Source organism: Bufo bufo, chromosome 1 (genome assembly GCF_905171765.1).
Source record: "Bufo bufo chromosome 1, aBufBuf1.1, whole genome shotgun sequence".
NCBI classification, from domain to species: Eukaryota; Metazoa; Chordata; class Amphibia; order Anura; family Bufonidae; genus Bufo; species Bufo bufo.
In genome coordinates this window covers 280,719,722-280,747,312 of record NC_053389.1, presented here as the reverse complement: position 1 = coordinate 280,747,312, position 27,591 = coordinate 280,719,722, and the positions used below count along the sequence as shown (strand labels likewise).

The following is a 27,591-nucleotide window of genomic DNA, read 5'->3' as shown; positions in this document are numbered from 1 at the left end:
CACATGAAAGTTTGCAAAAAAAGACACCTAACGGACTCTCAGACTGTGAGACTGGTCTGATGAGATCAAGATTGAACTTTTTGGCCTCAATTCTAAGCTTTAAGTTTGGAGGAAATCAGGCACTGTCCACAGATGCTCCCCATCCAACCTAACAGAACTTGACAGGATCTGTAGAGAGGGAATTGTCAAAACCATGTGTGAAAATCTTGCATTATACCAAGGCTGTAATCGCTTCCAAAGTTGCTTCAACTAAGTAAAGAGTCTGAATACTTATGTCAATGCAATATTTTAGTTTTTCCTTTTCAATAAGGCTACTTTCACACCTGCGTTCGGTGCAGATCCGACTTGTATCTGCACAGACGGATCCGCACCGATAATGCAAATGCTTGTATTCCGTTCATAACGGATCCGTTTGCGTTATTCATAAAAAAAAAATCTAAGTCAAAATAGATCCATCTTGACTTACATTGAAAGTCAATGGGGGACGGATCCGTTTTCAATTGCACCATATTGTGTCAGTGAAAAACGGATCCGTCCCCATTGACTTACATTGTAAGTCAGGACGGATCCGTTTGGCTCAACATCGTCAGACGGTCACCAAAACACTGCAAGCTGCGTTTTAGTGACTGTCTAAAAAACGCAAACGGAGACCAAACACAGCCAAATTGTTGCACTCTGAACAGATCCTTATCATTTCAAAATGCATTGGGGCTGAACTGATCCATTTTGGGCCGCTTGTGAGAGCCCTGAAACGGATCTCACAAGCGGACCCAGAAACGCCAGTGTGAAAGTAGCCTAACGTAGGGTTAGAGTTTACATCACCATTTATCGTATTTTTAGTATTTTTAGGAAAAATGCCCCTGCGTCTTATGGGACGAATACTAATGAGCGCTTCCATTATAAAAGGACCAGGAAGCGGTGAAGGCTCTGTACTCACAGCTTCCTGGTCCACGACTGTCGGCTGTGCAGTTCACAGCACAGCCGACAGCAGGAGGAAGAGCATCCTGTTGGAGGAGAGGAGCGGCGGCGTCCAGAAGCAGGAGAGGTAAGTGGTTTATTTATTTTGTGATCTGAAGCTGGGGGCTGCTGATATATATGGCTGGGGGCTGATTACATATATGGCTGGGGGCTGATTAGAGGCATGGAGGACTGATATGAGGCATGGGGGTCTGATCTGAGGTCTTATTAACATTGGGGGTCTGATTGATGTTCTGACCTGAGGTGTAATGAAGAATATTTTTTTCTTATTGTCTTGCTCTAAAACCTAGGTGCGTCTTATGGGCAGTTGAGTCTTAACTCCTTAAGGACCGGGCTCATTTTCACCTTAAGGACCAGGCCATTTTTTGCAAATCTGACCAGTGTCACTTTATGTGGTGATAACTTTAAAACTTGACTTATCCAGGCCATTCTGAGATTGTTTTTTTCGTCACATATTGTACTTCATGACACTGGTAAAATGGAGTAAAAAAAAAAGAATTTTTATTTATAAAAAAAATACCAAATTTGCAAAAAATCTTGAAAAATTTGCAAATTTCCAAGTTCAATTTCTCTACTTCTATAATACATAGTAATACCTACAAAAATAGTTATTACTTTACATTCCCCATATGTCTACTTCATGTTTGGATCATTTTTGGAATGACATTTTATTTTTTGGGGATGTTACAAGGCTCAGAAGTTTAGAAGCAAGGCTTTGTGAGGCTTACATAATAGAAACCACCCAAAAATGACCCCATTCTAGAAACTACACCCCTCAAGGTATTCAAAACTGATTTTACAAACTTTGTTACCCTTTAGGTGTTCCACAAGAATGATTTTTGGTTGCTCTATATTACACTTTTTGTGAGGCAAGGTAACAAGAAATAGCTGTTTTGGCACCGTTTTTATTTTTTGTTATTTACAACATTCATCTGACAGGTTAGATCAGGTATTTTTATAGACCAGGTTGTCACGGACGCGGCGATTCCTAATATGTATACTTTTTTTTATTTATGTAAGTTTTACACAATGATTTCATTTTTTAAACAAAAAAAAAGATATTTTAGTGTTTCCATAGTCTGAGAGCCATAGTTTTTTCAGTTTTTGGGCGATTATCTTGGGTAGGGTATGATTTTTGCGGGATGAGATGACGATTTGATTGGCACTATTTTGGGGTGCGTATGACTTTTTGATCACTTGCTATTACACTTTATGTGATGTAAGGTGACAAAAAATAGCTTTTTTTACACTTTTTTTTTTACGGTATTCATCTGAGGGGTTAGGTCATGTGATATTTTTATAGAGCTGGCCGATATGGATGCGTCGATACCTAATATGTATAATTTTTATTTATTCATGTAAGTTTTATACAATAACAGCTTTTTTAAAACAAAAAAAATGATGTTTTAGTGTCTCCATATTCTGAGCCATATATATTTTTTTTTTTGGGGCGATTGTCTCAGGTAGGGGCTAATTTTTTGCGGGATGAGGTGAATGTTAGATTGGTACTATTTTGGTGGGCATTCGCCTTTTTGATCGCTTGCTGTTGTACTTTTTGTGATGTAAGGTGACAAAAAATGGTTTATTTAGCACAGTTTTTATTTTTTATTTTTTACGGTGTTCATCTGAGGGGTTAGGTCATGTGATATGTTTATAGAGCCGGTCAATATGGACGCGGCGATACCTAATATGTCTACTTTTTTTCCCCCCTATCTTTTACCAATTTTTTTTTACTTTATTTGGGGAAAATTACATATTTGTTTATTTTTACTTTAAACTTTTAATTTTTTTGGGGAAAACTTTATTTTTTCAACTTTTTTTTCACTTTCTTTTTTTTGTCCCACTTTGGGACTTCAACTTTTGGGGGTCTAATCCCTTTTACAATGCATTCCAATACTTCTGTATTGGAATGCATTGGCTGTATGAGTAATACAGTGTGTATTACTCATACAGCTTCCTGCCTGTGAGATCCAGGGGGCTGGATCTCACAGGCTCGTCAGCGGAAGGCAGTGCCGATGCCTAAGGAAGGCATTCCGCTGCCTTCCATGCCATCGGGTCCCCCCTGTGGCACACAGTGTGCTGTCAGCATTTGCGGAGCGCTTCCCCGATCTTCAGGTCCGCAGCTCCGCAAAAGATAGAACATGTCCTATTCTTGTCCGCAGCTTGCGGACAAGAATAGGCATTTCTATAGGGGTGCCGGGCGGGTGTGTTACGGATCCGCAATTTGCGGGTCCGCAACACACCACGGACGTGTGTATGGAGCCTAACACTGAGCTTCTCTAGTAGAGCCACTGGTCACAGCTATGGGACTTCTTTCATCTTTGTATAACCCCACACCTACTACCTACTGACTATTGATGGGATTCCCCACATATACTACAAATTGTTAATCTTTACTAGGAAAATACATATAAAATGCAAAAAACACATACAGGAAAATGGAGTAAACACAATTGATGCAAAGCACACTAGATTGAATATAAAAAGCATAATATCAAAAAAATTTCAGTAGAATACATGATTAGATATAATCAGGGACGTAGCTATAGGGGAAGCAGCTGCTTTGGGACCCAGACTCAGAAGGGGACAACCCAGGAGGAGGACAAAAAGCTTTTATTGTCAGGGCCCTTCAACGGTAGTATACAATGACATTATATACAGTGACAGTATATACAGTGTAGGAAACGGACGGCGCAGCTGCCAGGCCTGGTCTGAGAGAGCGATCTTCACTAGCCACATGAGTGGGGGGGTTGCATGAAAGGAAGGGGTTGCAAAGAAGTTACTCTGGGAAAGGGAGGGGGGGCCTATTCAAAACTTTGCTGTGGGGCCCATTCATTTCTAGTTATGCCACTGAATACAGTTCATAGATCAAACTGCATGCTAACAAGTTTAAAGTGCATACTGGTTATAACCCAAGTGAAGGGAAGCAGGCAATACAATGGGTAATGCCTCTATCTACAAATACATCACTGGAAGTATATCTACCACCCTGATGTGTACCGTTTCCCCACCATTTCTTCTTATATAACATCCTCATTTACATATGGTTGCTCCCTAAGAACCCTAAGATCCCTTAATGTCTCATGTAAAGGGCCATCTTCATTAATTTTAGACAGTTTTAGTCATAATTCTTTATTTAAGCTATATATTTAAAAAAAATTGCTCCTTATTAAAGAAATACTACCATGAAGTGCACTAATAATGGAGCGTGGTGTATTTCTCTCCACTCTCAGGTTGCTCCTAGGGATCCTGACTTATGTGGCCGCAGTTCCCATAAACCTAGAACCATGTTTCGTTTCTATTTTTACAGAAAAGACAGAATTGATTCAGGGCAATGTCTGACATTGATTATTATTGCTACAGTCTTAGGACTAAGCAACCCATCTGCACAGTGGAGAGGGGACAGCCAGCAGGGCAGTGTTGTGTTAGGGTAGACAAAGCTCTCGCCTTAACCTCTTGGCAAAAATCTATTTTTGGAGGCTCCAAGTTAATGAGTACAGGGGAGAGTGACAGCTGGCAGGGATGCGCAGCCAGGACAAACATTGCAGTTTTCCCCGTGACCTACAGATAATCCAACAAACAGACAGATTGCCACAGGCTTCCCTGGGACCATGATATATGTCTGTCAGCTTCACACCCACCTTCCTCCTCTAGTGGTGTCTTAGCCTTATGGCCGTCTTAACCTGCTACTATTGCGGCTGGAACTGTCTTATTCCAAGCTACAGTACAGTATTAGTGAAATGTGTTCCAGTCTATCTCATTGACGCCTTGTAAAAGAAGCCAAAGCCTGTCCTCCTCCACAAAATGTCTTGAAGGAATACTGAACACAACAAATGCACAAAAAATATCCCAGCACTTCCTACCTTCCTCTCCTCCTTTTCTTTAGACTATTTTTTTAAAATTAAAATTAAAAATGAGAAATCTATAAACAAATCTCCCTATGCCCCCCTCCTCTTCCTCCTCACAGTCCTGTCACAAGATATGAGATAAGTGGCTGGAGCGGGAGCCTCCCTGCTAAGCCCCAATCCTTTGTCCAAGCCCTGCTCCCTCATCTCCAGATTGGGTGAGGGGGCAGGGAGTAAGTGAAACACACCATTCCAATTTATTGCAAAATATAATTTTTGACATAGGGAAGTTAAAGAATATGAACTCTGTTGGGGTCAATGTTTTATTATTGTATTTTAATTATTTTGTGCTAGCAATTATTTTCCAAGTAGTCTTTATTAAAAATGTCATCAATATTTCATCTACAGCTTTCAGTTTTAGTGCACCTGCACACTGTTGCTTTTCCTTCTGAGTGAATATGTCAGGGTGTTGCTCTGACCACTTGATCTGTAGCTCTTATCTCTAGTTCTCTGACAGCTCATAAACGCTCATTTAAAGGGCCACTGTAGCATCACCTGCGATGCTATGGAGGCCTGTCCCCGTCTGCTATTGGCTGCTCCCCCCATTGCCGAATGTTTTGATCCGCATGACGGATAGATGCTGTGGCGGTCGTGTGGGGATCAGGAGTGATGCGGGTTTGGATAACCCCTTTAATAATGACTGTACCACCATTAAAAACAATAACTGCAGCTTAAAGAGGACCTGTTACCTCTCCTGACATGTCTGTTTTAATAGCTACCTGCGTTCCTCATGTAATAACAATTCTGGAGCATCTATTCCTATGGCTCTATGTTGTGCCATTCCAATATTATTTGTACTAGAAGTTATGAATGAATTGCTAGCAGTCTGCAGTAAAGGTACAGAGGGGTGGTAACCAGTTGGGGGTGTGTACCTGCTCAGTCTCACTCTATCCAATCAGTGCTGCTATTTTCAGACTGTGCAGGTACACCCCCCCACCCACCCAACTTTTTGATTGATTTTAAAATGCAATGCATTATCCCTGCTGGAAATTACTCAAGGCTGGTCTGGGGTCTACACGAGACCCCAGCCAGCCTTTACACACATTGGCACCCCGCGATCTCATTTGCGGGGTGCTGATGGGAGACAGAGGGAGTCCACTCCCTCTGTCAGCACTTTACATGGTGCGGGCGCCATTGCCCGTGGCTTGTAAAGTGTTAAACAGCCCGGATCGGCACTCCTGCCGATCCGGGCTGTTAGAGCAGGGCCGCGGCTCTCATGTGAGAACCGGGCCCCCGCTCCCGCTGCACGGGGGACACATGCAGCGCTTAGACTGGGCCACCATAAAAAAGCGGTGGCCCAGCCTAAGGCTCCTTAGTGACCACCGTAAAAAGGTGTATGGGTGGTCACTAATGGGTTAACATATCCTAAAGTCTGCTGTCAGTGTTTCACATACTGGCTTAGGAATTTTAGCTCATTCTTTCTGCTAGAGCTATTGCAAATACTCTCCTGTTATGATCCACTCCTGATTTCGGCTTCCAAAAATTCATCAAGAAACCTGACCGCTTGGCCCTACAATAACAATACCTACTTTGATAAATCCATTTAATGACAACCTGTAGTCTGTGCGGATAAAATCAGATCAGTATGGTACAAAATGGAATCCCAGTCTAGGAAAGTTCTGACTATTCACAAGGGAAACAGAAGTTGACCTTGTGTTCTTCTCGCCATGTCTTTGGTATATCTTGCAAAAAGAAAAGACCAAAAAAAAAAAAAAAACGGTTCTAGGTGGAAGGATTCTGTATTCTCGTCTTCTCGACATTCTGTGTAATATTGTGATAACACTAGATTTGTTTACATTGTATTCTAATTTAAAAACCTTTATCTGCCATTTTCATGCGCTGACAGACACGTTGCCTTATAAATAACGCATTAACTGATTTCCATAATTCATGCTTTCAGCATTTTCTGGCGCCATTTATTCACTACTTTGCATGTCTTTTATTGCCAACGATGAGACCCGCACTCACAATTAATAATAATGGGTAATTTTGGAAGGAAAATAATAGTGTCCGCAAGCTGACAGCTCTCTCCAAGGTACAGATTATAATTTGTTGAGCAGATTGACATCAATCAGCTTTACAGAGGCATAGCATGACGCTCCTGGGGCTCCAGTGTACAATCGGTTATGGGGCTTCCCACCCACCATGTGACATTTACATACTTAACAACATTGTAGTTGGAAAATTCAGGGACTGACCATTTTTGGGTGGGGATAAAATAAACCCTGGCCATTTTAAACCTGCGATAGCGCGAAAATAAGGGACAGTCCTGCAAATTCAGTACTGTTGGCAACTATTCATTTCTAACACTCGTGCCTTCTTATGCATCCATTAGCCCCTGCAGTCACTTGGGGCCTGATATGGCCACCTGTGCACTTCCTGGAGCTATGTCTCACAATGAAGAAATTCAGATTACTAGCAGGGTGAAAGACATATTAAATGGGTGGAAAGGTATTTGAGATGAAAGTTTGGGGTTTATCTTAATTTTTTTTCTGTATTTATATTCCACCATGTGATACTGTATGTAACCGGATGTAAATTAATGTCAGGAAGTAACCGGTTAATCTCTTGAAATGATGAGAGTTGCACTGTTCTGGATGAGCCTATGTATGACGGGTGGGGTTGGCATTATATATTAAGTCGGTGTAGCCTAATCCAAAAAGTGGAGAACCCGGAGGAAGAGAAAAGAGATGAGTCAGGAGACCCACTGTCTATGAATGTGTGGTTGTGAACTGTTGTTGTCTGTGTGAAGAATATTCACCTCTATAGTTGTACAGAAGAAAAACCATTAAACATTGTAAGCTCTACTGTGCACTGGAAGCAAAAGTAAAGTTCACCTATGAGTTAAAACTTCCCTAGCATCTGTGTGTATTTCTTTCCTGCTTCTCAGAGGCATTTAACATCCGGGGGCTGCACCACACCTTCTACCACATCCAAGACAGGAAGCAGTAACCAAGATGTGCATCCACTTTTGTGTTAGCACCACTGTGAGGGTTGTTAACCAACCTGTCGGCTCCATTTCAAACATCTGCCTACTCCAGGTCCTTCTGCCTACTCCAGGTCCTGTCGTCACATGACCATGTATAAAAAAAAGTTCACTGTCTCTTTTCATTATCCAGTTTTAATGAAGCATCAAAATCAACCTTAACCACTTCCAGACCGGGCCATTTACCCCCTTCATGACTAGGCCTAATTTTGCAAATCTGACATGTGTCACTTTATGTGCTAATACCTTTGGAACGCTTTTACTTATCCAAGCCATTCAGAGATTGTTTTCTCGTGACACATTGTAATTCATGTTAATGGTAATTTTGAGTCAATATGTTTTACCTTTATTTATTTTTAAATCCAAAAGTTTACGAAAATTAGAAATTTTTTAAATCTCTCTGCTTTTAAGACAGATAGTGATGCCTCATAAAATATTCATTAATTAACATTCCCTATATGTCTACTTTATGTTGGCATCATATTGGTAATGTAATTTAATTTTCTTAGGACGCTAGAAGGTTTAGAATTTTAGAAGCAATTTTTGAAATTTTTAAGAAAATTTCCAAAGTAAACTTTTTTAAGGACCAGTTCAGTTCTGAAGTCACTTTGTGGTGCTTACATAGTGAAAACCCCCCATAAATGACCCCAGGCGAAACTACACCCCTCAAGTTACTCAAAACTGATTTTACAAACCTTGTTAATCCTTTAGGTGTTCCACAAGAATTAAAGGAAAATGGAGATGAAATTCAATTCTAAATTTCACTTTTTTGGCAGATTTTCCATTTTAATCAATTTTTTCTTTAACACATCGAGGGTTAACAGCCAAACAAAACTTATTATTCATTACCCTGATTCTGCGGTTTACAGAAACACCCCACATGTGGTTGTAAACTGATGTAAGGGCACACAGCCGGGCGCAGAAGAAAAGGAGCACCATATGGTTTTTGGAAGGCAGATTTTGCTGAACTGTTTTTTAGATGCCATGTCCCATTTGAAGCCCCCCTGATGCACCCTTGCAGGAGAAACTCCCCAAAAGTGACCCCATTTTGGAAACTAGGGGATAAGGTGCCAGTTTTATTGGTACTATTTTTGGGTACATATGATTTTTAATTGCTCTATATTACTTTTTTGTGAGGCAAGGCAACCAAAAAATTGCTGTTTTGGCACTATTTATATTTTTTATATTTTACAACATTCATCTGAGGGTAGATCATGTGCTATTTTTCTAGAGCAGGTTGTTACGGATGCAATGATATCAAATATGTCTACTTTGTTTGTTTGTTTCAGTTTTACATAATAAACCATTTTTGAAAGAAAATTATGTTTTTGTGTCTCCATTTTCTGAACGCCATATTTTTTTGCAGGAAAAAGCGTGCAGCTGCCATCTCTGAATGGATATTCCATAACGTCCATTCAGAGATAAACGACCAGCCCAAGTACGTTTATAGTCAATGGGCGGTCGTGAAGCAGTTAAAGGGGTTGTACGTATTTATCATATAGAGCAAGTTAATACAAGGCACTTACTAATGTATTGTGATTGTCCATATTGCTTCCTTTGCTGGCTAGATTCATTTTTCCATCACATTAAACTCTGCTCGTTTCCATGGTTATGACCACCATGCAATCCATCAGTGGTGGCCGTGCTTGCACACAATAGGAAAAAGTGCCAGCCTCTCTGGTGGCCGGGACCGTGGGAGCTCACATAGGCTGGTGCTTTTTCCTACCGTGTGCAAGGGGGCCACGGCTGCTGGACTGCAGGGTGGTCGTAACCATGGAAAGGAGCATTGTATATTGTGATGGAAAAATGAATCCAGCCAGCAAATGAAGCAATATGTACAATCACAATAAATTAGTAAGTGCCTTGTATTAAATTCCTCTACATAATAAATGCTATTTGCTAAAGTAAGACAGCCCCTTTAAAGGCCATGAACTCCACTGGGGTAAATGTTGACCATAATACAGCCAATGCAATGAAAAAATATTTGACCTAAAGGTGTTCATAGTCTTTACCATTAGTCAGGCTCTGTCTTTGATTAATTTTAGCTTTTTTACTGGCCACTTATACTATAAGATGATGAAACACATCCTAATAATAGTAGAATGAATCTCAGCAAAACCCCCTATGGACTACTCTTGAAGTTATATTGATCGTACCAATTGACATGAAAATTGTTACAAAATATGGTAAACTTTGATTTTCTTTTTCTTTTTTTTAGGCAGCACTAAGGGCAGTGACTGGCATCCTACTTAGTTCATTTATCGATTGTAATTCCTTGTAATTAGTCTGACTTAAGGATTTGCCAAAGTTTCACACAGTAATATCCACAGAACAACCATTAAGATAATGAAATCAGAATGAACTCAATGCCTGATTCACTCTCTAAACCGAATTGCATCTAACCTCTCTCCTCTCTAACCTGACTGCTTGTCCGACCTTCTGTTTAGATAATGGCATAAGTCCAACTTATTTAGCTAGTAAGATATATGTATGGCGAATGCATAAATTGCAAAATTTACTGAATTCAAGTGCGTTGGTGTTCAGCAGCACCAAAAAGATACCACATTTTCATTTTATGTAGCTGTGTATGGATCCACTGAGGTTGTTTAATCCTCTCTGGGATCCATAACTTACCAGCTACCCCTTGAGGTAGTTCATCTATGTCCAAGTGAAACACTACACTCTTAGATACAACACACTACAATCTGAGATACTTGTCCTTTCCTATATTTACTTAAAGAACTCCCACAATAATTTTTATTCTCTGACCTGTTAGAAAGATACATAAGACTACTACTCCAGGACACTACATTAGGAACAGCCTTGCATGGTAATTTGAATTAAAGAAAAACTCCCACAAATGTTTTTATTCTCTAACCTGTTAGAAAGGTGTATGATATAAACTGTAGTGAAGGTAATCTTACCAGTGTTGTGGCAGGCCAAGGGTCAGCCACGTGATGATCGTTGCCTCATGTTCAGGTGAATGACGTCGACGGAGGAAAATGACAGAAGTCTGAGTTTAGTTCAAAACCTTGTCAGGACCCTAACATGTGTCCTGCATCCTTTATTTATACACAGTTCAAAAGGGTGTAACCCCTCAAAGTAAAACATGATTGGTTTACAGACATTTCAAGTTTCACTTTTACAAAAATGTGTTAACTAATGAGTTTAGATTTTTTAACAAGAGATGCATATTTTTGGTTAGTAGTACGTACAAATCTTATCTTATCTTAACACACACAGTTCACTCTATAGGTTTTTTAGCTTATGCTTGTTCTTTTCCAAATGTCACCACATTGTATCACGTATACAGAGAAAATGAAAACATCTTATGAATTTTATATCCACTTACAGTAAAAGCTGGATAATTTCCTTAACACCAGTGACTGTATTTGTGAGTTATAGCCTCCCCTCTGATCCTCATCTGTGTCATGTCAGTCTGATCTTCAACTGACACAGATCAGGAAGTCAGTTACTTCTCTATTCATTCCTATGAGACTGACATTGAGGCTTCCATAGGAGTACATAGAGACACTGGCTTCCTGTCCAGCCATAAGATGCTGTGTTATTTGGAGAGTCAAAGTGTTGGTCAAATGACACAGCTGAGGATCAAAAGGGAGGGGGTACCTCACAAATACAGTCATTGGTAAGAAAATTAGCTTCACTACAGTTTACATAATTTACCTTTCTAACAGGTCAGAGAATAACAAAATTGTGGAAGTGCTTCTTTAGATCAAATCTACATGCAAGGCTATCCCTAATGTAGTGTCCTGGAGCTCACTGCAAAGCTTTGTTAGTGTCAAAGTCACTGTATTTCATGCATTATATTCATGTATTACATGTCCCCTAGGCTGTGTATGGTGTATGGATGTTCCTTAGTGGCTAGGCAGGGCCGCACCATAATTCCTCTCTAGAAGAAATAGAATTTAGTCTGGAGCTAGCTGCAGACCAGTGAACAACTAGCAGGCAGTGTGGAGCATAGTAATAGGGAAGCAGGTTTTCCTCTGTGGCTTGCCAAAGTTAAAAAGGACAATTCATGTGACAGCCCTTGGAAAGAAAGAGACTTTTTCAGAAGGTCGAGCAGCCATACTAAAGGAGATTGCAGACCACACTGTCAGAGAAAGATAAACACACATGTCTTGTGTTTTCAGAGATGTCTGAATGTGGTGGGAGAAGACAAACCAAAGGTCTCCCGTCATAAAGTAAAGATAGGGGCCTCTGTCCAGAGACTGTATTCCACTGAGATAATAAAGATATCTATATATGGAGATATGGAGAACGTGCACCCCTTAGGACGACAAAGGAAAGAATGTACCGTTTGATTAAAAAAGGGAAAGAGACTAGCTCTTTATATGCAGCCTTGGGAATTGCATATACCAATTGTGGAACCTGCATTTAACTTGTACAATGCTTGTGTGACTTATCTATTAACTGATGCAGTTTGAGACAAAGAATGTATGACAACAAACCTGGCCTTATTGACTGAAGCTGCCTTGCACCTCACTGCAATCGCTAACACCAAGGCCAACTAAACACCATCAGGCAGAAGAATCCCAAGACCAGGTAGTGGCCCGAAGGGTAGAAAAGGTGCTCCATTCCACATTACTGCCCAAATCCAGGGAGTGTCCGAACCGTGAGTACTACTACTCCCATCTGGCCAAAAACTAACACATGCCCCTGTGGCATGCTCCACCTAAATACTGTAGGATTGATCTATTTTGTATGCAGAATATTTACTACCTACAAACATACAGTACATATATGCATAAATGAGTGTAATATCTGAAAAGAACACTTTCCTATCAAATCATCAGATCCATGGGCAGATTCGCCATAGACCATACAGGAAAATTTCCCGGTGGGCCAATGCCCAGGGGGCTGCCTGAGCCCTCCTTACTACCGGCTAGTGGACATTTTTGGGGATGTATGTTTTGCTGTTGGCGGCCGTATTTTGTGAAGGATTGTGGTATTTGGCTCTGTTGGGGTTGTATAATGAGCCACAATATGGTATTGCTGGCCCTGCCTTCCATCAATTTGGACCCGACTACAAAACGGGGAACCTTTTAGTATTTTTTGCAGGGCCATTTTAAGTTCCCAGTCCGCCCCTAATAAGGTCTCATGTCACCAAGTGCTTCAGACCCTCAGTTCAGCAATTTTGAGTTGATAGTTTTGTGGGATTGTCTCTTGATGCCCCTGTTCTGTTAGCTCTTTCATTAAACCTGTCACATACTAAGATATGCTGGTCGAAAGACCCCTCTGCCACATAAGAAAACACCAGTATTATACATAAAATTATATATGGTAGGTGACGGACTCTTACTGATTATGCATCAGGTCCAAAGACATAACACTGTTCTCATTATTTACTAAAAGCATTACCCCTCAATGACCCTTAGAAGAGCCTCCTTAATTGTATTTTTGGGGGAAATACTCTTCAGTACTATCTTCTAGGTTCTCCAGTCAAAAACTAGTGTCCCCAAATCACAACAATCAATTGGGGCACAGGGGGTAACCCATTCTGTTCTTATTCTTGATTTTGAGAACATACAATGCACACCACTGTGTAGAGAATGTGTGTGTGGGGGATATATATATGTATGTGTCAAATACTGCTCTGTCAAATACTTTTGCTCATTACTTAGATTTCCTTCACATTAAAAAATACATCAGAGAAATTTACTATGAATCTATATTCCTAATAATTCAACTGTCAAAAATATCTCTTCTATTATGCTTACTCTTACGGCTGCCTGCAGTTATATTAAAGATGATCCAACCTCACCATATTACCAATTTCAGGATTATATAAATTGAAATCTTTGCAGAACATTCAACTTATTCCTAATTTAGAATCTTCAAGTTTAAATTCAGTCTTATCAGAAATTCCTTCTAAGCTTATAAAAACTCGGATTAAGCATAAAACATCTTTCTCAAACCTTGCAGGTACGGCAGACAGCATGTGCCGAGGCCTGAGAGACCTCCTTTTTCTGGTTTTCTTAAAGGGATTTCTGGGAATTATTGACTATTTACTTATGGTCCCCAGCATGGACCACCTAGTGAAAGATTCATATTTATCTGCACCTTTCCCTTCAATCCCATGCCCTGAGTCCCGTTCCTCCATCTTCCATTCCCTGGCTTTTTCCAGCCAGTTATGAGCAAAATATACAGACCAGCGTAACGCGTTGGATGGTCTGCCGGCAGGGTTGGACTGGGAACTTAAAGTGGCCCTGGAAAAAAATACTAAAAGTGGTCGTGTTTTGTAGTCGGGTCCAAACTTATGGAAGGCAGGGTTAGCAATACCATATTGTAGCACATTATACCACCCCAACAGAGCCAAATACCACAGTCCATCACAAAATACTGCCAGCAGCACAAAATACATCCCCAAAAAATGTCCCTGTATGGTCTATAGCCAATCCCCCCATGTCTGCCAGTCAGTATATTTTGCATCTATTGTGTGAATTCTTTATACAAGCCTTCATATATACATCGTAGGTGAATTTTCTACTATTATATACAGAGTTTACCACTGATAACTTCCCTTAGATGAGTGCTATATTAGTATACTGTGTTTATGAGAATATGGGATTGTCTTAATTCATTGTGTAGCATGTAAATATTAATATATACTGTACCTCCTGTAGTCTGTCTTTTGGATGCTGCTTCCCCTTTTTATACTTATGAAGTATTTTAACTGTGGATTTAATCAAGTTTATATATTTTAATATATGTTTGATTTCAGTATTAAACAGGTATAAATTCCAAAACATATATCTGGGACGTTTATGTTACAAAAAAATCCATATTTGCTTTATTTCTTGCATCAAACTTTTTTTCTTTTTATACATTGCCTTATTGAGTATTTTCATTCTTCCATAAAATAGTCATATATAAATCAATCCTGCCATAAAGAATGGGTTTAGGGCAGAAATGTTACCCTACACCGAAAGAAGTGGCATCCTTAAATGGCCATTACAGCTACTTAATTCCTATATTCACATAGAAGTGTGATGTAGTATTTACTTGATTTTACAGTTTACCTTGGTATGTGATGGTGCAGCCAAAGACCTTTTAACCATTTTAAGGTATGCTCTAATGTTGCTTGTGCCCGTCGCTGCCTCGCTATGTCTATTGGAAAAATTATTTGTTGAACTACTACCGTCCCATTTTTGCATCCACTACCACTCCCCTCCTCTACTTGTGCAGCGTCCCACTACAATGTAGCAGTACATTGCACAGGGGTTCAAAAATGACCTTTTTAATGTGGTAAATGCATTCCTGTATTTTTTTGCATATAGTGTCAATAGGCCGTATCCACATCCACCACTAGATGGGGGCTGTTTCCTCTCCCTATGGGAATCCCTATGGGAACGAGGAGTTAGAACAGACTAGAGTGACTTTAAGTCTAGACAGAGGGGCGAAAAGATAAGAAGGTTAGCTGAAAGTAAAGCCAGCCCTGGAATAGGTGCAAAAGAAAAAGAACTTTATATACTTGAAAAGCATTTCAGTGGCCCCTTTACACTGGCCAATTTTGCAGGCGATTGTTGTTCCTTCCCGACAAGAGCCTGCAGCGATCTCCTCCACAGTATGGGGAGAAGTGATCGCTTATGCCATCGCTTGTCCCCATACAGACTAGTTTTTTGCCAGCAGCAGAGTGTGTTTTGATGGCACGATCTGCTGCCGGCAAACGATGATTTAGGTCTCTGCGCAAACAAGCATATTAACCGACGAATGAGCATTTCACTCATTCGTCAGGTAATTTGTGTCACCTTTACACTGTCAGATAACCACCAGATTATCTGGCAGATTCTTGGTCAGTGTAATGGGCCCTTTACAAGGAGGTGCGAGTAGAAATCCTTTGGAGATAAGCTGTCAGATAGGATTTAATAGGCTCTACAGAAATATTGTCCAGAAGTGTGAAAGTTTCCTGTCCTGGAAAGGCTTCCAAAAGCACAATCCAGTTATGTCTACCATACTACATCCAACCAAGGAAACCTCTAGTAACCTTATCTTTGAATACGGCAACCTGTAGATCTATTTTGTGCGTTTTTCACGCAACACAGGCCCCATAGAAGTGAATGGGGCTGCGTAAAAATCGCAAGCATCCGCAACCAAGTGCGGATGCAGTGCAATTTTCATGCACGGTTGCTAGGAGACGATCGGGATGGGGACCCGATCATTATTATTTTCCCTTATAACATGGTTATAAGGGGAAATAATAGCATTCTGAATACAGAATGCAAAGTAAAATAGGGCTGGAGGGGTTAAAAAAATAATAATAATTTAACTCACCTTAATCCACTTGTTCGCGCAGCCGGCATCTCTTCTGTCTTCATCTGTGAGGAAAAGGACATTGCACCCGCGCGATAAAAACTGAACAACGGAATGCAATTGCAGTCAAAACTGACTGCAATTGGGTACCTACTCGCGCGGGTTGGCCGCAATGCATCCGGACCTTATCCGGTTTCTCGTGTGAAAGAGGCCTAAAGCTGTCAAGCTCCAGCGATGATGAGACTAAGGAAGTGACAAAGTGAGCATTGATAGTAGTACATAAAAGTTTGAAAGGAATTGGACAATTCAAACGAATTAGGCTTAGGCTCCATTCACACATCCGTAACGTGTTTTGCGGATCCACGGATCCGCAAAACACAGACAGCGGCAATGTGGGTTCCGCATTTTGCGGACCGCACATTGCCAGCACTAATAGAATATGCCTATTTTTGTCCGCAATTGCGGACAAGAATAGGACATGTTCTATTTTTTTCCATTTTGTTCTATAGAAATGAATGGGTCTGCAAATGCGGAACGAAATTGCGGACGTGTGAATGGACCCTTAATTGCAATACCAGATGCAGCCCATGGATAACAGCGGCGTTATTTCTAGAGGAAAATATACTTTTCTTTAAATCTCCTGCAGCTCCTTTATCGTTTTTTGAGATTCTGATATTGATAAACTACAGTATTCTCAGGATTAATCATCAATATCAGATTGGCCACTAGTGAAGCCTACTCAGAGATTAGGTATAATGGAAAGATTGGAACCTGTTCTGTGTTTTTGACCTGCACCTGATTTTGGCTCACAATAACTGATGAAAATAACTGACCAAATAACTGAAGTGTGAACTCAGCCTTACCAAGCACAGATCAATCTATTGGATAGTGGCTATGCTTATTATTGCAGTCCATCCCTATTCACTTGAATGGCACTGAGCTGCTCCTAGACCACATAACTGATGAATGCAATATCACTGGCCTAGGAAGAGGCCACAGCGTGAGCGCTGTGACCTCTTCAAATAGCTGATCAGCGGGGGTGCTGGGACTCAGACACCCACAGGCCAGGTACTAATGACCTATCCTGAGGATAGGCCATCAGGTCTAAACACTTGGACAACACCTTTAATTTAACCTTAAAAGGGGTTGTCCCAAGTTATATTTATTGATGACCTATCCTCAGGATAGGTCATCAATATCAGATCGGCTGGGGCAGGGGCGTAACTAGAAGTGACTGGGCCCCACAGCAAATATTTGTAAGGGCCCCCCCAGCGCGCTGTGCACCTCCCTCCTCCTGTGTAAACCCCACTCCTTTGGCACAGTGTAGCGGTATACTGTATATTGTGGGGCACAGTGTAGCGGTATACTGTATATTGTGTGGCACAGTGTAGGCTATATGTGTATAACATAAACATTTCATATGAAAACTTACAGTTACTTGGCTTGGCCCTTGGGGATCTCGGACGCCACTTTCACACTTTGGTCGGGGGCTCGGTGGAGCTGATGTTGTGTTTTATCCTAATGAGAAAAATTTCATAATAAGGATTTGGAGAAGGGGCAGAGGGATAGCAGAGCAGGGAGAGGCTGGTGCTGCTACTAGGGGCTCATACCATGGGGGAGTAATAAAGCCCACCATAATGCCCCCCCAGTAGAAATAATTCTCCTTATAATGTGACAGCGCAAAAATACCCCCTTGTAATACCCCCAGTTGAGCTAATGTCCCCATAGTGCCCCCATAATGTCCCAGTATAAAATACCCCTATATAGTGCCCCCAGTAAATTCCCCCATAGTGCTCCTCTCCCACCTTCCTGCTAGTGCCCCCCATAATGTACCAGTATAAAATGCCCCATATATAGTGCCCCAGTAGATGCCCCTCAGTGTCCAGCCTCTGATAGGCTGCCGGCCTAGTGTCCCCCATAATGCCCCCCAATAATCTGCCAGAAAGTGTCCCCATAGATGCCCCCCCATCATGTGCCAGTATCAAGTGCCTCTCTCCTCCCCCCCACATGTCCCGGTATCATAGTGCCATCTCCCATCCCCCCCAATGTGCCAGTATAAAGTGCTTCTCTCCTTCCCACCCCCCATGTGCCAGTATCATAGTGCCAAACCCCCCCATGTGCAAGTATCATAGTGCCAAACCCCCCCATGTGCCAGTATCAAGTGCCTCTCTCTTCCCCCCCCCATGTCCCAGTATCATAGTGCCAAACCCACCTATGTGCAAGTATCAAGTGCCAAACCCCCCTTCCCATGTCCCAGTATCATAGTGCCATCTCCCCCCAAAAAAAGGGCCAGTATCAAGTGCCTCTCCCCCCATGTGCCAGTATCATAGTGCCAAACCCACCCATGTGCCAGTATCAAGTGCCAAACCCCCCTCCCACGTGCCAGTATCAAGTGCCTCTCCCCCTCATGTCCCAGTATCATAGTGCCATCTCCCCCCCCCCCCCCAAAAAAAAGTGCCAGTATCAAGTGCGTCTCTCTCCCCCCATGTGACAGTATCAGGTGCCTCTCTCCCCCCCCATGTGCCAGTATCAGGCGCCAACCCCCTCCCCCCCCCCATGTGCCAGTATCAGGTGCCAACCCCCCTCCCCCCCATGTGCCAGTTTTAGGTGCCAACCCCCCTCCCCCATGTGCCAGTATCAAGTGCCTCCCGATCCCCCCATGGCAGTAACAGTGGGGCATTAAAAAAAACCTTCTACTTACCTCCATGTCAGCGATGCGATGCAGCCTCTTCCTGTGTCCCGCCCTGTATGTCCATATATGGAGTCAGTGCTTGTATTTCAGAAAAGTTTCTGCTGGGATTCAAGCCCACGACCTTCTGTATCAGAGGCAAAGCACCTAACCACACGACCATAAGAGCTGCCTTGCTGCTGACTGAAAAAATATGAGACTTCTACTGTTATAGCTGGCTAAGTCTACATCTATACACAACACACCCAGCTGCCCCAACACACCCAGTACTGCTATATCTCTATATGACAGCTGTCCCAGCACACTCAGCTCTGCTATATCTCTATATATGATAGCTGCCCCAGCACACCCAGCTCTGCTACATCTATATATCTCTAAGTATTGCTATATGAGTGTGCTGGGGCAGCTGTCATGTGTATAGATGTAGCAGTGCTGGGTGTGTTTGGGCAGCTGTCATGTGTATAGATGTAGCAGAGCTGGGTTTGCTGTCATATATAGAGATATAGTAGAGCTGAGTGTGCTGGTGCAGCTGTCATGTGTATTAGATGTAGCAGAGCTGGGTGTGCTGGGGCAGCTATCATATATAGAGATATAGCAGTGCTGGGTGTGTTGGGGCAGCTGTCATGTGTATAGATGTACACTTAGCCAGCTATAACAGTAGAAGTCTCATATTTCAATCAGTAGCAATGCAGCCTTTATGGCTGTGTGGGTAAATGCTTTGCCTCTGATACATGGTACATGGAGGTTGTGGGTTCGAATCCCAGACACATCAGGAGACAGTAAGATTAGATCACATTAGCGAGGGGGCCTGGTCCGCTGCAGCTATTTAACTAACTTGAAAATAAACTGTCACACACGGCGCCGGGCCCCGAAGCAGCCGCTTCCCCGGTAGTTACGCCACTGGGCTGGGGTCCGACACCCCCACTGATCAGCTGTTTGAAGAGAAGGCGCGGACTGTGCCAGCATCACCTCCTCTTCACTGTTTACCTTCTCGCACCTAACCGTTCAATGGGATGGAGCGATCCGTACCATTAAAATGAATGGGACGGTTAGGTGTAATTACACCTGCTCACCGCTGCAGATGCAACGGCGAGAAGGTAAACAATGAAGAGACGGCTGTGCTGGCACGGCATGCACCGTCTTTTCAGCCAGCTGATCAGCAGGGGTGCCGGTTGTTGGACTCTGATATTGATAATCTATTCTGAAGATAGGTCATCAATAAAAATAATTTAGACAACCCCTTTAAGGCTGGCAGCTAGGGTGTGACCACTCTTGCCTTGTAACTTTTAACAGAAGATAGGGCTGGTAAACGTTGAATATTTAAACTGTGTGCGTGCGACCACCTGAGTTAGGGTACTTTCACACTTGCGTCAAAGTTTTCCGGTATTGAGGGGCTCAATACTGGAAAAAAACTGAGCAGTTTTATCCTAATGCATTCTGAATGGAAAGCAATCCGTTCAGGATGCATCAGGATGTCTTCAGTTCAGTCCTATTACAGTATTTGGATGGAGAAAAAAAACGCAGCATGCTGCATTTTTCTCTCTGGCCAAAAATCCTGAACACTTTCCAGAATGCTGAATCCGGCATTTTTTTCCATTGCAATGTAACAGTGCCGGATCCGGCATTAGAATTTCCGCAATGACGGATCCGGTCTTCCGGTCTGCGCAACCGGATCCGTTTTTTCGGATGACACCGGAGAGACGGATCCGGTATTGCAATGCTTTCCGTTTGCATACAGATTGCTGGATCCGGCAGGCAGTTCCAGTGACGGAACTGCCTGCCGGAATCCAGCAACGCAAGTGTGAAAGTACCCTTAGGCATCTTTCACAAGCGGGTGCAATGCATGAAGTGAACGCATTGCACCTGCACTGAATCCGGACTCATTCATTTCTATGGGGCTGTGCACATGGGCAGTGGATTTCACGCATCACTTGTGCGTTACGTGAAAATCGCAGCATGCTCTACTTTGTGAGTTTTTCACGCAACGCAGGCCCTATAGAAATGAATGGGGCTGCGTAAAAATCGTAAGCATCCGCAACCAAGTGTGGATGCGGTGCGATTTTCACGCACGGTTGCTAGGAGACGATCGGGATGGGGACCCGATCATTATATTATTTTCCCATATAACATGGTTATAAGGGAAAATAATAGCATTCTTAATACAGAATGCATAGTAAAATAGGACTGGAGGGGTTAAAAAAATATATATATTTTAACTCACCTTAATCCACTTGTTCGCACAGCCCGGCTTCTCTTCTTTCTTCTTCTTGCTGTGCAGGAGGAAAAGGACCTGTGGTGACGTCATTGCGCTCATCACATGGTCCATCACCATGGTAATGGATCATGTGATGAACCATGTGATGAACACAGTGACGTCACCACAGGTCCTTTACCCAGGTCCTGAAGAAAGAAGACAGAAGAGAACCTGGGCTGCGCGAACAAGTGGATTAAGGTGAGTTAAATTATTTTTTATTTTATTTTTAACCCCTCCAGCCCTATTTTACTAAGCATTCTGTATTAAGAATGCTATTATTTTCCCTTATAACCATGTTATAAGGGAAAATAATACAATCTACACAACACTGATCCCAAACCCGAACTTCTGTGAAGAAGTCCGGGTTCGGGTTTGGGTACCAAACATGCCTATTTTTCTCACGCGCGTGCAAAACGCATTACAATGTTTTAAACTCGCACTGAAAAATTGAGGACAGGGAATAATGAAAAAACAAACAGGAGGTGGCGCTATAGAGATAGATTTTATAACTCAGAGGCTATACAAATTTTTTTATTACATGCAAAACAAAATTATTCAGATCCATGTGGTATTTCGAAAAATGTAGAATATTTTTCATGCCACAACCCCTTTAACTGCTCCCAGCGCTCAGTTCTGGCTCTGTAGCTCCACCTCTGTCTTCACTGTGCTTCGGTCCCCGCATTTAGACTGCTATCATGGATGGGGGTTCATGTGCACCACTGGAGCTAATGACTGGCCGCAGCTGTGATGTGTCCCCAAGCAGTATGTTACATGCGGGTTCACATGCCGCTTGGATCAGACAAAATGTAGATAGGGGATCAATCACCACAAGTTAATACGAACTGGTAGAGATTCGAGTAAATGATCATTTCATTAAAAGAAAAAATTGCCCAGGGAAAACCAAAGCTAAGAGACTCGCAGAATGTATTTTAGGAAATGAATAAAAAGATAAATGAAAACAGCAGAGAATAAGTTTAAGGATTCTACTCAATAAACATATAAGTCATCTAAAATAAAGCAATCAATAAAGACCCAGAAGCCTCTAACTAATGAATAAGGTTAAAAGAGAATATTGTATAATTTATAACCATCATCACGTAATCAATACCAAATAAAATATAGAAACCCAGCATCAATACACCAAATCCAATAAGGAAAGAAATAAGAACAATAGTAGAAATCAAAATGACAGTAATAAGCCTAAAACCATTTGCTTGAATTATGTATCATGTGGCATTGGTTTTAAAAATCAAGTAATCCTTTTATCATACAGTACTATACTACACACTTTTTATGTAATGACATGACATGTAAGCATGGGGTCCAGTGGCCAAATCTGGAATGGAACTCCCATTGGATGTGGCTGAATGAAACAGATTGGGGCGAACTCAAACAGCAAGCATATGGGTAATACACATTTATGTCTTACCAATGTAACAGATTGTGTTTCTGTCTAGGATTTACATCCTGCAGTGGGAATTGCAGAAATATATTTTTGTGAGCAATTGCACCTCAAGGCTGGATTGGAATTCAGAAAAGTGTTATACAAGCAATTCAACCCGAAAACTATTAGAACTATTGAAAGAAGTTCTCACTTCAGCAAATGGTATTGATCATGTAGAGAAAGTTAATACAAGGCAGTTACTAATGTATTGTGATTGTCCTTATTGCCTCCTTTGCTGGCTTGATTCATTTTTCCATCACATTATACACTGCTCGTTTCCATGGTTTATGACCACCCTGCAGTCCAGCAGCAGTGACTGTGCTTGCACAATACAGGAAAAAGTGCTACTTGAAAGGCCAGGGACTTTTACTATAGTGTTCAAACGTGGCCACCACTGCTGGATATAGGGGTGGTTATAACCCTTGGAAACGAGCAGTGTATAATATGATGGAAAAATTAATCAATTCAAAATCAAAGGAGGCAATATGGACAATCACAATACATTAGTAAGTGCCTTGTATGCTGAAGTGAGGCAACCCCTTTAAGAGCTGTGCCTCTATTTTATGTATATAATTGTTTAGAACTTGTTCTATAGTTAATACTTCTGGTAGATCTTAACCTGCAATACCTCTGTCATCGTCTGGTCTCCTTTTCTTAAATCTCACTCTGACAACAAGGGCACCTCACCTTACCCCAGGCAAGAAGCCACAACCTCGATGTGTCCCAGGGTAGAACTACACCTATCACCCTGTCTCCCCTCCTCACTGTAACTGTCCAGGGAGAGGGAGATAGTCACAATGAGAATTGGGACTACTACTGGTATTGGTACTTTGCACCGCAATCTGCGACTTCTCCCAGTTCACACCAGGTCTTAAAAAAGTGGGCATGGCATGGGCAGGGAAGGGGACAGGCAGGCAGGCCCATCTCATTTACTATTTTCTATGCCTGCTTTAGGCGTAGAAAAGTGTCTAAATGTAAGACAGCTAGGAAGCACCAAAGTTATGTAGAGGCCTGCGTCTCTTCATAACTCCAGTGGATCCACCACCAGGTATAGGGCTTAGTAGGACCGTTGTCTAAAATGCTGGTATTAATAAGTGTGCCCTATTACCTATTGGGCTGCATTGGTGGCATATAGTACGATTATGGTAAGAGTAGGTTGATGGCTGAACTATAGTGTGCAGAAAGCTCCATAAACAGGAACTACAGTTGCAAGAAAAAGTATGTGAACCCTTTGGAATGATATTGATTTCTGCACAAATTGGTTATAAAATGTGATCTGATCTTCAGCTAAGTCACGACAATAGACAATCACCGCCTGCTTAAACTAATAGCACACAAATAATGAAATGTTACCATGTTTTTATTGAACACACCATGTAAACATCCACAGTGCAGGTGGAAAACGTATGTGAACCCCTAGACTAATAACATCTCCAAGAGCTAATTGGAGTAAGGTGTCAGCCAACTGGAGTCCAATCAATGAGATGAGATTGGAGGTGTTATTTACAGCTGCCCTAAAAAACACACACCAGTTCTGGGTTTGCTTTTCACAAGAAGCATTGCCTGATGTGAATGATGCCTCACACAAAAGAGCTCTCAGAAGACCTACGATTAAGAATTGTTGACTTGCATAAAGCTGGAAAGGGTTATAAAAGTATCTCCAAAAGCCTTGCTGTTCATCAGTCCACGGTAAGACAAATTGTCTATAAATGGAGAAAGTTCAGCACTGCTGCTACTCTCCCTAGGAGTGGCCATCCTGTAAAGATGACTGCAAGAGCACAGCGCAGACTGCTCAATGAGGTGAAGAAGAATCCTAGAGTGTCAGCTAAAGACTTACAAAAGTCTCTGGCATATGCTAACATCCTGTTAGCGAATCTACGATGCGTAAAACACTAAACAAGAATGGATTTCATGGGAGGATACCACAGAGGAAGTCACTGCTGTCCAAAAAAAACATTGCTGGATGTTTACAGTTTGCACAAGAGCACCTGGATGTTCCACAGCAGTACTGGCAAATATTCTGTGGACAGATGAAACCAAAGTAGAGTTGTTTGGAGGAAACACACAACACTATGTGTGGAGAAAAAGAGGCACAGCACACCAACATCAAACCTCATCCCAACTGTGAAGTATGGTGGTGGGGGCATCATGGTTTGGGGCTGCTTTGCTGCGTCAGGGCCTGGCTGGATTGCTATCATCGAAGGAAAAATTAATTCCCAAATTTATCAAGACATTTTGCAGGAGAACTTAAGGCCATCTGTCCACCAGCTGAAGGTCAACAGAAGATGGGTGTTGCAACAGTACAACGACACAAAGCATAGAAGTAAATCAACAACAGAATGGCTTAAGCAGAAGAAAATACGCCTTCTGGAGTGGCCTAGTCAGAGTCCTGACCTCAACCCGATTGAGATGCTGTGACATGACCTCAAGCAAGCTATTCACACCAGACATTCCAAGAATATTGCTGAACTGAAACAGTTCTGTGAAGAGGAATGGTCAAGAATTACTCCTGACTGTTGTGCACGTCTGATCTGCAACTACAGGAAACATTTGGTTGAAGTTATTGCTGCCAAAGGAGGTTCAACCAGTTATTAAATCCAAGGGTTCACATACTTTTTCCACCTGCACTGTGAATGTTTACATGATGTGTTCAATAAAAACATGGTAACATTTAATTCTTTGTGTGTTATTAGTTTAAGCAGACTGTGATTGTTTATTGTTGTGACTTAGATGAAGACCAGATCACATTTTATGACCAATTTGTGCAGAAATCCATATTATTCACATACTTTTTCTTGCAACTGTATAAACTGTCATCACTCCCTCATTGGTTTTACAGAAATAAGGCAGAGCAAGCAGGGACTTGTAGCTTGGATGTTTATACTGAAACAGCATCTTAGTTTCTAAGGTATTGGTCTCCATCATCAACAGGGTGCCACAGATAATGGCAATAACTAGCTGGCTAGCTCATCTTAGATCTTCAGAGAATGGAGATAGCAACCCCAAGGTACAGTCTAATAGGCTACTAACAGATCTTGTCCATCCATAGTAAGAATTTGGTGTGTCACAGAGAAGCAGAGAGCATGGGAATGTAGTCAAGACGGGTAGAAAGAGACATAGCCAAGGTTCAAGGTTACAAGTGCTCAGGCAGGGGCATGGTATAGCTGTGGTCAGGACTCAAGGGTAAGCAGACAAGTACAGAAAGTCGCTCAGACCAAGAATCACATCTGCAGAAGCAAAAACAGGCTGAGATCAAATCTCAAATACAGTTCATGCTAATAGTTTTAATATAGAGCACATTTGGAGCTTGGTCTCTCTAAAAGGTTGCACACAAGCACTACCTATAGATATCACCATTGGATTGTCCATTGGTTACATGTGTGTTGCATTAGGGTCATAGGTTAAAGTCAATCTCATCATAGCTTGACCTATGAATAAGACCTTGCTGTGGCTCATTCCCAGATGCATACATTAGCTAACACTCTGAAATGGATGAAAGCTTTAGGCTGCTTTCTCAATTAGTGATTGTGAGCTAAAACCAGCCAATATGATGAGTGTAAGGGATCGCTCTCTCTCAGGGGGTCGCAATCACAGACTTTTCCTCTGACAACGGGGTTTAAGTCCAAAAGGTGCTTTATTTTGGCACCATCACACACTTAAACATCATAAATAAACACCTGCCCGTCTGGGCTCAACCTAATACACATGTTGTCTGTACCTAACCTATAGAGCGCCGTTCACACATGGGATTAGATCTGGCTTACTCAGCCATATACGGTCCAGCAGCCTCCAGGCTGTGACCACACCAGCACCCTTGGGGGGAGATGGTCCAGAAGTCCTCCCGACTGACCATGCGACCCTCTTTCCGTAGGTGTCTCTGGGCCCCCCAAACTTCAGGCTTTACAAAGCCTCATGGCCCCTCAGCCCTCCTGGCTGAGACCACACAGAGCCTCTTAGGCTCCCCTCTCACTCAGGATTCCTCATCCTTTCTCCATTCCAAGTCATACACAGAGGGTTGTTTTATCCCTCCTTGATTACAGCAGCAGGCCTCACCTGCGATCACCTCCGGCAAAAGACAATACATGAAGTGGGAAGGGTGTGGACTGGCAGATCCCACTACCAAACCCCCTATCCCCCAGTCCACATGAAATCCATCCCAGAACAACATCTAGACAAAACTGTCTCAGCAAACTACACTTTGCTGAAACCACTGCGGCTTTCTGGATCCCAGCACTTATACTGTACACATCACCACATGAGCCATTATTCTTTATCTCTGTATAGGCTTCATGCCTGGTTTTGGCTCGCAATCACTGATAGAAATCATTGAGAAAACAATGATCAAAACACTGATGTGTGAAAGAGGCCTTAATCTGAGCATGGATTGATTTATTAGTTTATATAGGAGGCTATTTAAGAGACTGTGTCTGCAAGTAAGTGTGACAGTATCTAATGGAATTGTGGTCACTTTTTGTGCTTCCATATGGTGCCTTTTAAAATACTTACATAGGATAAAGGCACAGTATGGACCTACAGAATTCTTTGGAAGCAATATTATGGATCCGCACCATGTAAAACCATAATCTGATTGTGATGTCCTATCCTACTCACTGGCAGCAAGAACGTGTGTGACACCCTAGTCCCAGGGGGTATCTGCAAATATTTGGTTTGTAATTGTGATAAATAGAGGCCTACTTCTGTATGTATTGTGTGATTGTGTACAGTCGTGGCCAAAAGTTTTGAGAATTACATAAATATTGGAAATTGGAAAAGTTGCTGCTTAAGTTTTTATAATAGCAATTTGCATATACTCCAGAATGTTATGAAGAGTGATCAGATGAATTGCATAGGCCTTCTTTGCCATGAAAATTAACTTATTCCCAAAAAAACCTTTCCACTGCATTTCATTGCTGTCATTAAAGGACCTGCTGAGATCATTTCAGTAATCGTCTTGTTAACTCAGGTGACAATGTTGACGAGCACAAGGCTGGAGATCATTATGTCAGGCTGATTGGGTTAAAATGGCAGACTTGACATGTTAAAAGGAGGGTGATGCTTGAAATC

At 42.0% G+C, this 27,591-nt stretch overlaps 1 long non-coding RNA gene across 1 annotated transcript; it reads right to left on the bottom strand.

Moving 5' to 3' along the window:
- Positions 1–9,535: 9,535 nt before the first annotated feature.
- Positions 9,536–26,350, bottom strand: LOC121007809. The gene is made up of 3 exons (XR_005780474.1): positions 26,224–26,350; positions 9,781–9,785; positions 9,536–9,546 (listed from the first exon to the last, which is right to left on the bottom strand). It is a non-coding gene; the product is annotated as an uncharacterized LOC121007809 (long non-coding RNA).
- Positions 26,351–27,591: the final 1,241 nt, after the last annotated feature.